Below are 16,459 nucleotides of genomic sequence, written 5' to 3'. Positions count from 1 at the left end.
AAGTACTTTACAGATATTTTGATAAAGGGCTCTGTTTTTAAGATATAGCCACCGAAAGTTTGATTTTAGCGAAATATTTGCAGTTTTTCGATTTTTAAAAATAGTGACCATGAGTGACCATATCTGAAAACATTTTATTTGAAAAGTTCAGAAAATTTGCTATAAAATTGTCCAAGAGACACTGAAAATTGGACCTCGGGTTGCTGTGATACAGCCGCTTGAAGGAAAAGAAACAGGAAAATTGAGTTTTCTAAGTCTCACCTAATAAACCCACCATTTTCTAATGTCGATATCTCCGTTCTTTTTGAAAAAATATTTTGATTTTTTTTAAATCAAAACTAACATTTTAAAAGGGCCAAACATTGAATATTACGCCCATTTAAAATGCTAGTCTTGATTTAATTATTTTCAAAATATTTTTCTCGAAAAGAACGAAAAGTTTCACGAATGTTTCACGAATGCTAATATTTCGCTAAAATCAAACTTTTGGTGGCTATATCTTGAAAACAGAGCCTTTTATCAAAAAATCCGTAGAGTACTTTTCGATTGGAAATTCTATTTTACAATAAAAAATTACATCAAATTTGTTTTTGCATGATATTTAGATTTTTTTTCCAAAAATCACTATTTTTTCAAAAATTCATAACTCGGCGGCATGTTTCTCTATGGTTAAAAAGTTAAACATATCAAAAAATCTCGAAAATAAAAAAATACGTATTTTGGGAAATTGAGTTTTCGTGAAAAAAAAGTTGATTTAAAAATCTGCAATTTTTTTCCGTGTACCTATTTTTTCTCAGAAGTCCTCAACAATACCTACAATTTTGCCAAAGACACCAAATTGATCAGAAAATTCACTCAAAAGTGTCAGCTGTTTGAATATTTACGTACCATTTTTGTATGGACAGCTGCCAAAATTGTATGGAGACTTGTATGGGTGAACCAATGACACAAAATAGCTAACTTGGTCATATTCCCTATGACCAAATTAGCTATTTTGGCCTCCACAAAGTTTGAGCCAAATCAAAAAATACAAATAAAATCCATTTCCGGTTTTGATAGAGAATTGCTCTTATGTGATATTTTGATAAAATGTACCGTTTTCGAGGTTTAAAGTTATAAGTTTAAAATTTCAAGAATGTTTTTTTTTTCTCATTGTAGTCGTCCACTCTTACATTTTTTTAGACACTGATGATCCGACCTCCGGGATTTCTAAGTGCTACCCATTCGGCCCTCTTTTTTCAATCGATAGTATTTTAAGACTGTTTAACAGATTTATAATATTTCAAATAAAATTATAAACATTTTGAAATAAAATTTCTTGATTTTTAAAGCCATGAATTATACTTCAAATAGTTTTTCTTTCTTGAAATATTGAGTTTAAAAAAAATGTAAATAGTTTTTTAAATGAAAAAAATCACACGAGCTTAACTTTATATCAATAAAATTCTGATCACTGAAGTTTGATAAAAAAATAATTTTGAATTGTTTTTCCGTGAATTATTTCTTTTCTAAAAAATCTTTAACTACAACTTTGCCTAATACACTGAAACAATCAGAAAATTCCTTTTAAGAAACAAACTATCGAACATACCCATTATATTATGTATGATCAGCCCGCAAAATTGTATGAAGCATAAAGTCAAATGTCTTTTGGTCATTTTTATATATTTATATTTTATCTCCTTATGTCTCTGAAAACAAAGTAAAGCAAATCAGAATAAAACAAGCTTTCTAATTTTAATTTTAATTTCTATAACATTAAAGTATTACAAAATACAAATACCATAATTGCAGTTTTGCTACTGTACAAAAATTGCACAGTACACATTTAAAAAATAAAAGTAAAAACATTTATAAAGATAATATACTCAATTAAGTTTTGAGGATACAAATTTTTAACATAATTCAATTTATTTAAATGCACCATGGTTTTATGAAAAAAATAGGAAAAAGGCAAAAAATATAAAAAAAATATGGAAAAAGAACTAAAAGGCATCAGTGACCTGTTGGTTAAATACTGTTGCCTCAAATTTCACATCTCGTTTTTTTTTGTCATGTTCGAATCAACAGCTTACAACTTCTTCGCAGAACCGTTTTTTTCCGCTTCCATCATCCATCAAGAGCTTGAAAATTGGCAAATTTTCCACCACCAACCGATTTGAAATCGAAGCCAAGGGTAGCCCAATTCCGGCGAAATCTGTTGCAAACTGGGCCAGGCGAATGATTTGCAAATTCCAAGTACACATAGAAACCCAGAAACCCCTTCAACAATACCCCTTCGGGGCACGGCAGCAGGAATCCATCTGGAGTAATCGAAAGTGCGCCAAATTTGCGTTTCCGAAAATTGCTTTTACCCACTCATGCTGGGCTGCTGGACGGTTGAACCTTGATGAAAGCTGGATTTCGCGGTTTTGAGTGAGGCGTGTAAAGCTCAAATATTTGCGTTAAATTTGTTAGAGTTTGCTTATTTGAGGTTTCAATGGACTGAATTCGAAACGGATTAGTTCACTTCTACGAATTTCAAACGTCGTTCTTCATGGCTCATCACCCGTTCGGAGTCATCGTTCAAGTCAGAATCCAGAACCATGGCGCATGCTCCAGTTTCGACCGTTCATTCCATTTCCGTGAATGTTGAACTTGCAAATTCAGTTCGCTAGAATACATTCAGTTGAAAATAACTGAGACAACTTTTAGAATCATTTTCACGAGGCTTCTCAAGCAAAGCCACATAGTGCATGGGAGTATAACTATTAATACACACTTAAGTTAACATTACCGGATCCTACAAAAAAATATTTTTTCAACCGACTGTACCGCCTTCATCACCATCAGTCGACAGCTCTGGCTCTGACAGTGGACTCGCTTTGTCTGTTTCGTTTCGTGAATGAGAATTTAATTGCTAAATAATCTACATAAATTTCCATCATGTTCCGCAGCAGCAGCAGCATCAACCTTCCTATTCCGGTTCCGAAAGTGCCATTTTTCGAGCAGCAAGAGTTCAGAGCACGAATCCCATGCTTTATACGCAGAACTGTTTGGCAACGAGAGATGAAAGACCAAGTCCAGGCAGGACAAAAGGTGTGTGTACGAGAGCGTAAACGACACTCGAGAAACTTAAGCTCGTAACTGCCATCTTGGCATCAACTACTACAGGCTATGGACACGGAACATGAAAGCGGTTCTTCCGGCCGGACTCACACTTACTTGCAAGGGGGGATGGAGTTCTTTCGGAGGACGGTACTTGAAAGTTTGGACTCGGTTTGGACTTTTGGAGTGCGTTTGGAGTTTACGTGAAGCAGCCTTGGAACGAGTAGTTGATTACAGTTTGGATGGTTTTAGGTTTCTTAAGGAAAAATGCCTCTTTGTACCCCCTACAGCGTGGTGCCGACCCGTAATGCTATGCTATGCTATGTTTAACGAAAAATGCCTCTTTGTTGTGTACTAAAACTGAAGGGTTATTTTGTTTATTAAGAAAAAAAAATCATTTCAAAATTTGGTGTTTTTTGTAACTTTGCAGGGTATTTTTTTTAGAGTGTACAAAGTTGTAGAGAAGATAATTACAACAAAATGATTTATAAACATAAGGGGTTTACTTGTGACCATCCCGAGTTATCACGATTTTACGAAAAAAAAAAATTGTTTCCGAAGAGATCGAAAAATTTCACGAATGTTTTAACATTGGAAATCGGACCATTAGTAGCTGTGATATCGACATTAGAAAATTATGGGTTGTTTGGGTGAGGCTTAGAAAACATAAATTTTCCTGTTTCTTTTTCTCTATGCCGATGTATCTCAGCAACCAGAGGTCCAATCTTCAATGTCTCTTAGACAATTTTATAGCAAATTTTCTGAACTTTAAAAAAAAATTTAAATATGGTCACTCATAGTCCAAATGAAACTTTTGGTGCCTATATCTTAGAAACTGAGCCCTTTATAAAAAAAATGTGTCAAGTACTTTTCGATTGCAAATTTAACTTGACATAAAAATTTATCGGCCAAATTGGTTTTTGCATGAAATTTCATTTTTTTCCAAAAATCACTATTTATTCAAAAATTCATAACATGGCGGCAGATTTTTTGACAATATTACTCTATAGCTCAAAAGTTGCGGGTTTTGTCTCCTGAAACATATAAAAAAATACATATTTTGGGAAATTGAGTTTTTGTGAAGAACAGTTAAGAGGCAGTATTTGTAAATATTGCTCGGTTTGTTCTAGAGGTCGTATCGAGGTGCTCCGATTTGGATGAAACTTTCAGCGTTTGTTTGTCTATACATGAGATGAAAAACGAAACTATTGGCACTACGCCCCCCGGGGCATGGCCTTCCTCTAACGTGGGATTTCTGCTCCAGCGCCTCTGACGAGACAGGAGAAACCGGGACCGACGTTTTACTTCACCATCCGATAGAAGCTCAGTGGATAAGGCGGGAATCGAACCCGCGTCTCATAGCATCATCGGGATCGGGAGCCGAAGCCGCTACCCCTGCGCCACGAGACCCAGAGCCACGAGCATGAGATGAACTCATGCCAAATATGATGGATTTTTTCAAAACCTTAATATCTTTTTCCAACAGCCTCCAACACCCATACTCCCATACGTCAAAAGATAGGTAATTTTATGGACTATAAGCCTACGGAAATAACTTTTTGGCCAATCGCAGTTTTTCTCATAGTTTTTCGATTTTTCTATTACAAACATTTTACAACGTTAGTTTTTGCCCTGTAGGCCGTCCTAGCGGCACTTTTTGGTCTCAATTTTGTCATATTCGGAATCCTCGGACAATTTCACAAGTTAGAAGTATTGGAGTTGTAAATTTGATTTAAAAAATAATCAAATAAAACATTTTCGAAAAAAGAAATAGATCTTATTTACCTTGTGATCAAAACGTCAAATGCCGTATTAAGTAGGCGAATATCTGTTTTACCCCTAATCCGACAAAATGTTAAAAAATATTTTAATTCATTTTAAATGGCATTTTTTTCAATCAAATTTACAACTCTAATACTTCTAACTTACGTGAAATTGTCCGAGGATTCCGAATATGACAAAATTGAGACCAAAAAATGCCGCTATGGCGGCCTACAGAGCAAAAACTAACGTTGTAAAATGTTTGTTATAGAAAAATCGAAAAACTATGAGAAAACTGCGATTGGCCAAAAGTTATTTCCGAATTCTTACAGTCCATAAAATTACCTATCTTTTGACCTATGGGAGTATGGGTGTTGGAGGTTGTTACAAAAAGATATTGAGGTTTTAAAAAAATCCATTTTTAACAGTAATTTGCAAAAGCTATGGGCAAAAATCAAACCAATCCTGGATGTCTATGGCACATTTTGAAGTGCTTCAAAAGACCTTTCGAATGCATCTAAAAGAGTTGGAATTGATGAAGTTTTACGGAAATGCGAGCTGATTTAAGATTTCTAATGTTTTTTCGACCTCAAACTTCCAAGCCCGTTTTACCCCACTTCGTTTTGTCGTAGAGGGCTCATATTTGGCATGAGTTCATCTCATGTATAGACAAACAAATGCTGAAAGTTTCATCCAAATCGGAGCACCTCGATACGACCTGTTACACATGGGTGAAAAACTCGCTCTTAACTGAAAAATTTACATTTTTTTTTTCTTTCTGTGTACTTAGTTTTTTCTCAATAGTCCTCAACAATTCCTAAAACTTTGCCGAAGACATCAAATTCATCAGAAAACTCACGAAAAAGTTACAGTACCAAGTACCAAGTGAGCAATTCTCTACGAAATCGGTCTTTTTTTCTTCAATTTTAATTTTTGTAATTTTTAATCCGACTGAAACTGTTTTGGTGGCTTCGGTATGCCCAAAGAAGCCATTTTGCATCATTAGTTTGTCCATATAATTTTCCATACAAATTTGGCAGCTGTCCATACAAAAATGATATGTGAAAATTCAAAACCTGTATCTTTTGAAGGAATTTTTTGATCGATTTGGTGTCTTCGGCAAAGTTGTAGGTATGAATATGGACTACACTGGAAAAAAATGATACACGGTAAAAAAAAATTTGGTGATTTTTTATTTAACTTTTTATCACTAAAACTTGATTTGCAAAAAAACACTATTTTTAATTTTTTTTATTTTTTGATATGTTTTAGAGGACATAAAATGCCAACTTTTGCTGGGCTGCTGGACGGTTGAACCTTGATGAAAGCTGGATTTCGCGGTTTTGAGTGAGGCGTGTAAAGCTCAAATATTTGCGTTAAATTTGTTAGAGTTTGCTTATTTGAGGTTTCAATGGACTGAATTCGAAACGGATTAGTTCACTTCTACGAATTTCAAACGTCGTTCTTCATGGCTCATCACCCGTTCGGAGTCATCGTTCAAGTCAGAATCCAGAACCATGGCGCATGCTCCAGTTTCGACCGTTCATTCCATTTCCGTGAATGTTGAACTTGCAAATTCAGTTCGCTAGAATACATTCAGTTGAAAATAACTGAGACAACTTTTAGAATCATTTTCACGAGGCTTCTCAAGCAAAGCCACATAGTGCATGGGAGTATAACTATTAATACACACTTAAGTTAACATTACCGGATCCTACAAAAAAATATTTTTTCAACCGACTGTACCGCCTTCATCACCATCAGTCGACAGCTCTGGCTCTGACAGTGGACTCGCTTTGTCTGTTTCGTTTCGTGAATGAGAATTTAATTGCTAAATAATCTACATAAATTTCCATCATGTTCCGCAGCAGCAGCAGCATCAACCTTCCTATTCCGGTTCCGAAAGTGCCATTTTTCGAGCAGCAAGAGTTCAGAGCACGAATCCCATGCTTTATACGCAGAACTGTTTGGCAACGAGAGATGAAAGACCAAGTCCAGGCAGGACAAAAGGTGTGTGTACGAGAGCGTAAACGACACTCGAGAAACTTAAGCTCGTAACTGCCATCTTGGCATCAACTACTACAGGCTATGGACACGGAACATGAAAGCGGTTCTTCCGGCCGGACTCACACTTACTTGCAAGGGGGGATGGAGTTCTTTCGGAGGACGGTACTTGAAAGTTTGGACTCGGTTTGGACTTTTGGAGTGCGTTTGGAGTTTACGTGAAGCAGCCTTGGAACGAGTAGTTGATTACAGTTTGGATGGTTTTAGGTTTCTTAAGGAAAAATGCCTCTTTGTACCCCCTACAGCGTGGTGCCGACCCGTAATGCTATGCTATGCTATGTTTAACGAAAAATGCCTCTTTGTTGTGTACTAAAACTGAAGGGTTATTTTGTTTATTAAGAAAAAAAAAATCATTTCAAAATTTGGTGTTTTTTGTAACTTTGCAGGGTATTTTTTTTAGAGTGTACAAAGTTGTAGAGAAGATAATTACAACAAAATGATTTATAAACATAAGGGGTTTACTTGTGACCATCCCGAGTTATCACGATTTTACGAAAAAAAAAAAATTGTTTCCGAAGAGATCGAAAAATTTCACGAATGTTTTAACATTGGAAATCGGACCATTAGTAGCTGTGATATCGACATTAGAAAATTATGGGTTGTTTGGGTGAGGCTTAGAAAACATAAATTTTCCTGTTTCTTTTTCTCTATGCCGATGTATCTCAGCAACCAGAGGTCCAATCTTCAATGTCTCTTAGACAATTTTATAGCAAATTTTCTGAACTTTAAAAAAAAAATTAAATATGGTCACTCATAGTCCAAATGAAACTTTTGGTGCCTATATCTTAGAAACTGAGCCCTTTATAAAAAAAATGTGTCAAGTACTTTTCGATTGCAAATTTAACTTGACATAAAAATTTATCGGCCAAATTGGTTTTTGCATGAAATTTCATTTTTTCCAAAATCACTATTTATTCAAAAATTCATAACATGGCGGCAGATTTTTTGACAATATTACTCTATAGCTCAAAAGTTGCGGGTTTTGTCTCCTGAAACATATAAAAAAATACATATTTTGGGAAATTGAGTTTTTGTGAAGAACAGTTAAGAGGCAGTATTTGTAAATATTGCTCGGTTTGTTCTAGAGGTCGTATCGAGGTGCTCCGATTTGGATGAAACTTTCAGCGTTTGTTTGTCTATACATGAGATGAAAAACGAAACTATTGGCACTACGCCCCCCGGGGCATGGCCTTCCTCTAACGTGGGATTTCTGCTCCAGCGCCTCTGACGAGACAGGAGAAACCGGGACCGACGTTTTACTTCACCATCCGATAGAAGCTCAGTGGATAAGGCGGGAATCGAACCCGCGTCTCATAGCATCATCGGGATCGGGAGCCGAAGCCGCTACCCCTGCGCCACGAGACCCAGAGCCACGAGCATGAGATGAACTCATGCCAAATATGATGGATTTTTTCAAAACCTTAATATCTTTTTCCAACAGCCTCCAACACCCATACTCCCATACGTCAAAAGATAGGTAATTTTATGGACTATAAGCCTACGGAAATAACTTTTTGGCCAATCGCAGTTTTTCTCATAGTTTTTCGATTTTTCTATTACAAACATTTTACAACGTTAGTTTTTGCCCTGTAGGCCGTCCTAGCGGCACTTTTTGGTCTCAATTTTGTCATATTCGGAATCCTCGGACAATTTCACAAGTTAGAAGTATTGGAGTTGTAAATTTGATTTAAAAAATAATCAAATAAAACATTTTCGAAAAAAGAAATAGATCTTATTTACCTTGTGATCAAAACGTCAAATGCCGTATTAAGTAGGCGAATATCTGTTTTACCCCTAATCCGACAAAATGTTAAAAAATATTTTAATTCATTTTAAATGGCATTTTTTTCAATCAAATTTACAACTCTAATACTTCTAACTTACGTGAAATTGTCCGAGGATTCCGAATATGACAAAATTGAGACCAAAAAATGCCGCTATGGCGGCCTACAGAGCAAAAACTAACGTTGTAAAATGTTTGTTATAGAAAAATCGAAAAACTATGAGAAAAACTGCGATTGGCCAAAAAGTTATTTCCGAATTCTTACAGTCCATAAAATTACCTATCTTTTGACCTATGGGAGTATGGGTGTTGGAGGTTGTTACAAAAAGATATTGAGGTTTTAAAAAAATCCATTTTTAACAGTAATTTGCAAAAGCTATGGGCAAAAATCAAACCAATCCTGGATGTCTATGGCACATTTTGAAGTGCTTCAAAAGACCTTTCGAATGCATCTAAAAGAGTTGGAATTGATGAAGTTTTACGGAAATGCGAGCTGATTTAAGATTTCTAATGTTTTTTCGACCTCAAACTTCCAAGCCCGTTTTACCCCACTTCGTTTTGTCGTAGAGGGCTCATATTTGGCATGAGTTCATCTCATGTATAGACAAACAAATGCTGAAAGTTTCATCCAAATCGGAGCACCTCGATACGACCTGTTACACATGGGTGAAAAACTCGCTCTTAACTGAAAAATTTACATTTTTTTTTCTTTCTGTGTACTTAGTTTTTTCTCAATAGTCCTCAACAATTCCTAAAACTTTGCCGAAGACATCAAATTCATCAGAAAACTCACGAAAAAGTTACAGTACCAAGTACCAAGTGAGCAATTCTCTACGAAATCGGTCTTTTTTCTTCAATTTTAATTTTTGTAATTTTTAATCCGACTGAAACTGTTTTGGTGGCTTCGGTATGCCCAAAGAAGCCATTTTGCATCATTAGTTTGTCCATATAATTTTCCATACAAATTTGGCAGCTGTCCATACAAAAATGATATGTGAAAATTCAAAAACCTGTATCTTTTGAAGGAATTTTTTGATCGATTTGGTGTCTTCGGCAAAGTTGTAGGTATGAATATGGACTACACTGGAAAAAAATGATACACGGTAAAAAAAAATTTGGTGATTTTTTATTTAACTTTTTATCACTAAAACTTGATTTGCAAAAAAACACTATTTTTAATTTTTTTTATTTTTTGATATGTTTTAGAGGACATAAAATGCCAACTTTTCAGAAATTTTCAGGTTGTGCAAAAAATCTTTGAGCGAGTTATGAATTTTTGAATCAATACTGATTTTTTCAAAAAAATAAAATATTGGTCGCAAAAATTTTTCAACTTAATTTTTCGATGTAAAATCAAATTTGCAATCGAAAAGTATTTTAGTAAAATTTTGATAAAGTGCACCGTTTTCAAGTTAAATCCATTTTTAGGTGACTTTTTTGAAAATAGTGGCATTTTTTCATTTTTTTAAATTAGTGCACATGTTTGCACACTTTTGGAAAAAATATTTTTGAAAAGCTGAGAAAATTCTCTATATTTTGCTTCTTCGGACTTTGTTGATACGACCTTTAGTTGCTGAGATATTGCAATGCAAAGGTTTAAAAACAGGAAAATTGATGTTTTCTAAGTTCACCCAAACAACCCACCATTTTCTAATGTCGATATCTCAGCAACTTATGGTCCGATTTTCAATGTTAATATATGAAACATTTGTGAAATTTTCCGATCTTTTCGAAAAAATATTTTCAAAAATTTCAAATCAAGACTAACATTTCAAAAGGGCCAAACATTCAATATTACGCCCTTGTAAAATGTTAGTCTTGAATTGAAAATTTTGAAAATATTGTTTTCGAAAAGATCGGAAAATTTTACAAATGTTTCATATATTAACATTGAAAATCGGACCATAAGTTGCTGAGATATCGACATTGAAAAATGGTGTGTTGTTTGGGTGAGACTTAAAAAACATCAATTTTCCTGTTTTTAAACCTTTGCATTGCAATATCTCAGCAACTAAAGATCGTATCAACAAAGTCCGAAGAAGCAAAATATAGAGAATTTTCTCAGCGTTTCAAAAATATTTTTTGCAAAAGTGTGCAAACATGTGCACTAATTTAAAAAAATGAAAAACTGCGACTATTTTCAAAAAAGTCACCTAAATATGGATTTATCTTGAAAACGGTGCACTTTATCAAAATTTTACTAAAGTACTTTTCGATTGCAAATTTGAATTTACATCGAAAATGAAGTTGAAAAATTTTGCGACCAATTTTCGATTTTTGAAAAATCAGTATTGATTAAAAATTCATAACTCGTTCAAAGATTTTTGCACAACCTGAAAATTTCTGAAAAGTTGGCATTTTATGTCCTCTAAAACATATAAAAATAAAAAAATTAAAAATAGTGTTTTTGCAAATCAAGTTTTAGTGATAAAAGTTGAATAAAAAATCACCAATTTTTTACCGTGTATCATTTTTTTCCAGTGTAGTCCATATCCATACCTACAACTTTGCCGAAGACACCAAATCGATCAAAAAATTCCTTCAAAAGATACAGATTTTTTAATTTTCACATATCATTTTTGTATGGACAGCTGCCAAATTTGTATGGAAAATTATATGGACAAACTAATGATGCAGAATGGCTTTTTTGGGCATACCGGAGCCACCAAAAAAGTTTCAGTCGGATTAAAAAATACAAAAAAAATCGAATGACCGAAATCCTAGAGAACTGCTCAAGTAGAAAAATCAAAATATTCACAAAGTTAAACTTTATGAGGCTGTATCTCAGCACCATTTCACTGGGTCAAGATAAGAAAAAATGTTGAAAATTTTGATTTATTCAAATTTTATCAGCTTATTAAAAATAATTTTGCTGGGTTGCTTCTCCATCGTTAAGTATATTCAAATTTCAAAAAAAAATTTTTTTTTGAAAGAATATCCCAAAAATGCCCATAAACTTAAAATAAGTGAGAATCGACTTTAAAAAGTTCTGATATATCACTCTTTAATTAGTGGTCAAAACTAGAGACAGGGTTGCCAGATCTTCCATGTATTGATTACTTGCTCAGCGATGTATAATATGGTGAATTTGATGCAGTTTCAAGGCAATTCTTCTGTATTTATGCGGAAACAGATTTCATACAAAGCTTTTGAACAACTTTTTGGATAGCATAGCAATAGCGAATAATGGACCTCAATCCGAGTCCAGCCTAACCTAAGTGGGGAAGGCAAAAGATTATACAGTTATTAAAATTTCATACGGCCAATTTTCGGAAACTGACTGGGAAAAAAAATCTCCTTTTTTTTCTGGAGTCAAGTCGAAGTCGCTCAAACACCATAGCCCTAGCAAAAATAAATTATAAAATTAGATCATTAGATCAAGTTTTCCGTGATGCAATCTAGATGAAGAACAAAATTAATCTTTTTCTGTGACAGTATCTTCTTGTTGCTACTTTCATACAATATGTCTATTTAGAGATATAATCATTGGCAACTCTGAAATTAAAATTTGTGCCACGTTACTGGCGCCCAGTCACAAGTTTACCACTCTTCCCAACAAAGTTTATCATTATCGCAAATCAGTCCCCTCCAGAGGCTCTATTTTAGCCACAAACAAGTCGTAAGCTCAGTTGCCTTGGAAACGAAACCTGAATCTGGCCTGCTGGCATCCAGAGTGCAGCCTCTGCCAGCTGATTATTGCAAGTGCCAACTCCCGATGAAGCCATGGTGCGAGACGGCAAAACCGGCTTTGCCTCCATATCTGGCCTGGCCTTTAAGTAGATCAACCGATAAGATAAACGCCCAGAACGGGACTGCCGATGCGGGCCAGCTTCTACGACCTCCCTCCGGGACCCAGTTCCTCTCCAGAGTTGATCAAGGCCAATTGAATTGCTGATGGTTTCTCCATTTTTGCCCTCTCGCTCTGGGGCTTATTCCAAATATGGACAGGACAGCCCGGACCTTGTCCGCAGCAGGCTTTGGGTTTTGGTTTCTGGTTCTGTTCACTGAATAAGGGACGCTGTCAAATGAAGTGACAACTCATTAAGAGAATTGTTTGGCCATTTCTCAAGGGGCTGGCCTTTCGCTCGGCTGCTGGCCACTCATCCGGAATGGTACAGAACCGAAGATGCGAGACGGCCCAAATGGCAATTTGGGCTAAGAAACTTCTTTCTACACTTGCCGCCGCAATTACCAAGTTCTGTGAATTTTACGAGTGCAGGGGTTCCTCACAGGGCTTGTGGTTTATGCTCTGCAATGAAACTCAATTTGCAAAATCAAATTAAAGGTCAAACTTTTGGTACCCCTGATTTCTAGGGTATACCAAGCCGAAAAAAAGGCGTTTGTCGTTGTTGCTGTTCCTATGCCCTTTAACGATTCCCCATTTTCACACGGCTGAGCGACTCCGTGCGGAAGCTTTATGATCCGGGAAAGGTCAACAAGAAACTTCCCCCACCTTCCAGCCCCCTCCGGAATCACCGGAGACACACTCCGGCCCATTGTGGGAGTGTTTTAATTCGATTTACTAACTGGTTGGTGAAAACGACGTATTCCGACGCGCGCGGACCCTCATGCATAATGCCCGGTGCCATGAACATAAAATAACCCCGGCTGGAGAAGGTCCAATCAACTGTAGACTTCTCTGGGTCTGGCTGAGGAGCGCTGCTGGCCGGCATGATGGTCCGAGAATGGAACATAAACCGAAACTGAAGAGCAACTCCCGGACAATGGAGACAAAATGAATTAATAATTTATGCCCGGGATAGGAGGGAGAGAGAACTAGTGCTTAATTAATTATACATCTTGAATTGGGTCGTTTGGTTATGATTTAAGTGGGAAGTTGTCCTTGGGACAGTTTTGATAATGTTTAGTGCGGAATTGAATGAACTTTGGTAAACTTGGCGTAATCAACAACATGGCTGGAGTATTTGCTTAAGTTTTCCGTTATCAATACTGGAGTTTTTTTTTTTTTAAAGGTCCAATATACCAAATTTCCAGTTTTTGCTTTTTGGGTGTTTTTGCAACCGCCTTAAATCAGGGGTATTAAAAAACACCCAAAAAGTAAAAACTGAAAATTTGGTTTATTGGACCTTTTCAAAAAAAAACTCCAGATTACAACTTTTGCAATTCCACTATGAAAATATCACGATTTTCCGTTTTTCGAAAGAGACGAAAAAGCCTACTCTTCACCCAAATTTATTGATGACAAATCATAAAATAGGATGGAAATAAGACCGAAACCTTATCAGTCCATTGGTATTAAAAAAAACTAATTTGCTTTTGCATTTTATTTGCCCTAAATTTTAAAACAACAATGGATGATAGCCCTAAAAATAAAAAAATAAAAATAAATTGTTCGCTCTAAAGCATTGCTTTGGCTCTCTCGATTGCAAGATTACTACTCGAAACTAGGTTTCCAAAAGCTTGATAATGACCGGGACGATAACGATAATCTATCTAATCTTATCGCTGATAATGGACGACAACTCATTTTTTTTTTCTAAAATCGACTTAATTCAGCCATGTCATGTGATATGTTCAATGCTTTCACTAAGAATATATTTTTTGAAAATGTAGTAAGGCTGTTGCAAATATTTTTTATGTTAATGTCCCTTGGCCCTGACCAAAGTCGAGGGGGAAGGGTGGGGGAATAAAAAAATATAAAAATTGATATTACAAGCCTAGATTTCAACATTTGGATGAAAAAAGTGTTTAAAAATGCATTTTACACGCGTCCAGTTGCTTTCCAATCATAAGTTTTCAAAATATCGATGTAATGACGGAATTTTTTTTTTTTTTTGCAAAAAAAAAAACTTTTCGTGGGACTTTACATTGGTATTTTTTGAAAATTTAAAATGTCTTCAGAGTAGTTCAAACATTCTAGATATGATTATAAACGAAGGAAAATGCATTTTAACTAGTTTTCGGTTGATGGAAATATAGTTTACATTGAAATTTTCAAGTTTAAAAAAAAAAATTTTTGCCCCCTCATTGTTCAGGTCGACTTTGAAGGGAGGTGCGACATAAACTTTGAAAAATATTTGCAACGGCCTAAGTTTCAAAGTATGAACACTCAAAATTCTAGAGTTTTGTGTTAAAGGACCTATAAGCTATTGTGTTTCTTATGTTTATAGGACCTCTTTAAAAAAAACTCTGGAATTGTTCACAAAATACCGTATTTTTCTAAAGTACTCAAATTTTCATGATTCGCCATATGTTGATACCCATAAAGCAAAATTGTATACGCTTCTCACTTTTTATACTTTTTTACCAAATACATTTTTTTCCAAAACATCGTATTTTTTGAAAATACAAATTTTATAACAATTTAGGCCGTAGCAAATATTTTTTGAAGTTTTATGTCCCCTCCCCCTCCCCTCCCCCCTTCAAAATTATTCTGAAAAATCAGGGGCAAAAAAAATACTTTTTCAAAAAACTTCAAAATTCCAATGAAAATAGTAGTCATTAAAGACAACACACGAACCGAAATTTTGTATGCGTTTTTACTTTATTAGAGTTGTTTTTTATGAAAACTAAAATTTTCACTAAATACCGTATTTTTTCAAAAAAAAACTTAAATTTTAAAATTTTCAAAATGGGTATCAAAAGAAGCGAATTTTGTATGCATTCATTTTCTCGCTTTTATATTTTTTTAAACGCTTAAATTTTTTCAAAAAATTAATATTTTTTAAAAATTCTAAAATTTTTGAAAAATATTTTACTTAATTCTAGTATTTTCCAAAAAAAAAAACAAAAGAAAATGGAAAAAGCAAACAAAATATCACTTCGTTGGATACACATATTTCATGTTATGAAAATTTGATTATTTCGATAAATATGTAGTATTTTCCTAAAATATACAACATTGATAAAATAACATGACATGATTGAATCAAGTCGATTTTAGAAACCATTATCGGTGATAGATTATCGCCGCTACAATTATCAATATGACGATAACGATAACCATTATTGTTAGACGAAAATGTTATGGACGATTATTTTATCGATTAACAACCTTGCATTTTAACTACAAATTTGCCAAAAGCATAAACTTTTTCCCAATATTAACGTACCATTTTTATATGGACAGATTTCAAAATTGTATGGGGCCTTGTTTGGAGACGAACCAATGACACAAAATGACTAATTAAATAGCTAATTAAAAAAATCAATAAAAAATATGCTTACAAAAGATACATGCAAAATCACCATTGCTGTGATTTTCGTAAGCCAGCTTCCCATCCAGTGACACATCTCTGTTTGCACTCTCATTCGCTCTCCAAACTAATTACCCTCTACTAAGTAAATATCTCTCTTCACACCTGAGCCGCAACAATTTCCTAAAATTCCCGAAAATAAATCTTACTCGCGAGGTAATTTATCGGTCCCGCCCAATCGCCCACTCATCCCGCATCCAACCCCGGGCAAAAGAAGCGGTCTCCCAAATTTCACACGTTTTGCCATTATTTACAAGCCTTTTTTGTAACTGTAACGCTGTTCAAACAACACCTCTAGAAAGAAAAAAACCCCGACGCGGACGACAAGTCCGAAAACAAATTCGGCTACAACTTATCGCTTTGGTCCTCAGCAAATATTGCGCGCCGGCCTCCCTCATTTGCTGACACAACAACAAAACCAACAACAACAGTTTGGTCCGCATTTGTAAACATAAAATTCTCCAAAACTTGTTATGTACACAAACGAACACGAACCAACAGCACAGCACTATGCCTGCTTAGTTCAGCACAGCTCAGAACTCCCGTG

The sequence above is a fragment of the Culex quinquefasciatus genome, chromosome 3 (assembly GCF_015732765.1).
Source record: "Culex quinquefasciatus strain JHB chromosome 3, VPISU_Cqui_1.0_pri_paternal, whole genome shotgun sequence".
Taxonomy (NCBI): domain Eukaryota; kingdom Metazoa; phylum Arthropoda; class Insecta; order Diptera; family Culicidae; genus Culex; species Culex quinquefasciatus.
Note: the sequence above shows the minus strand (reverse complement) of the source record.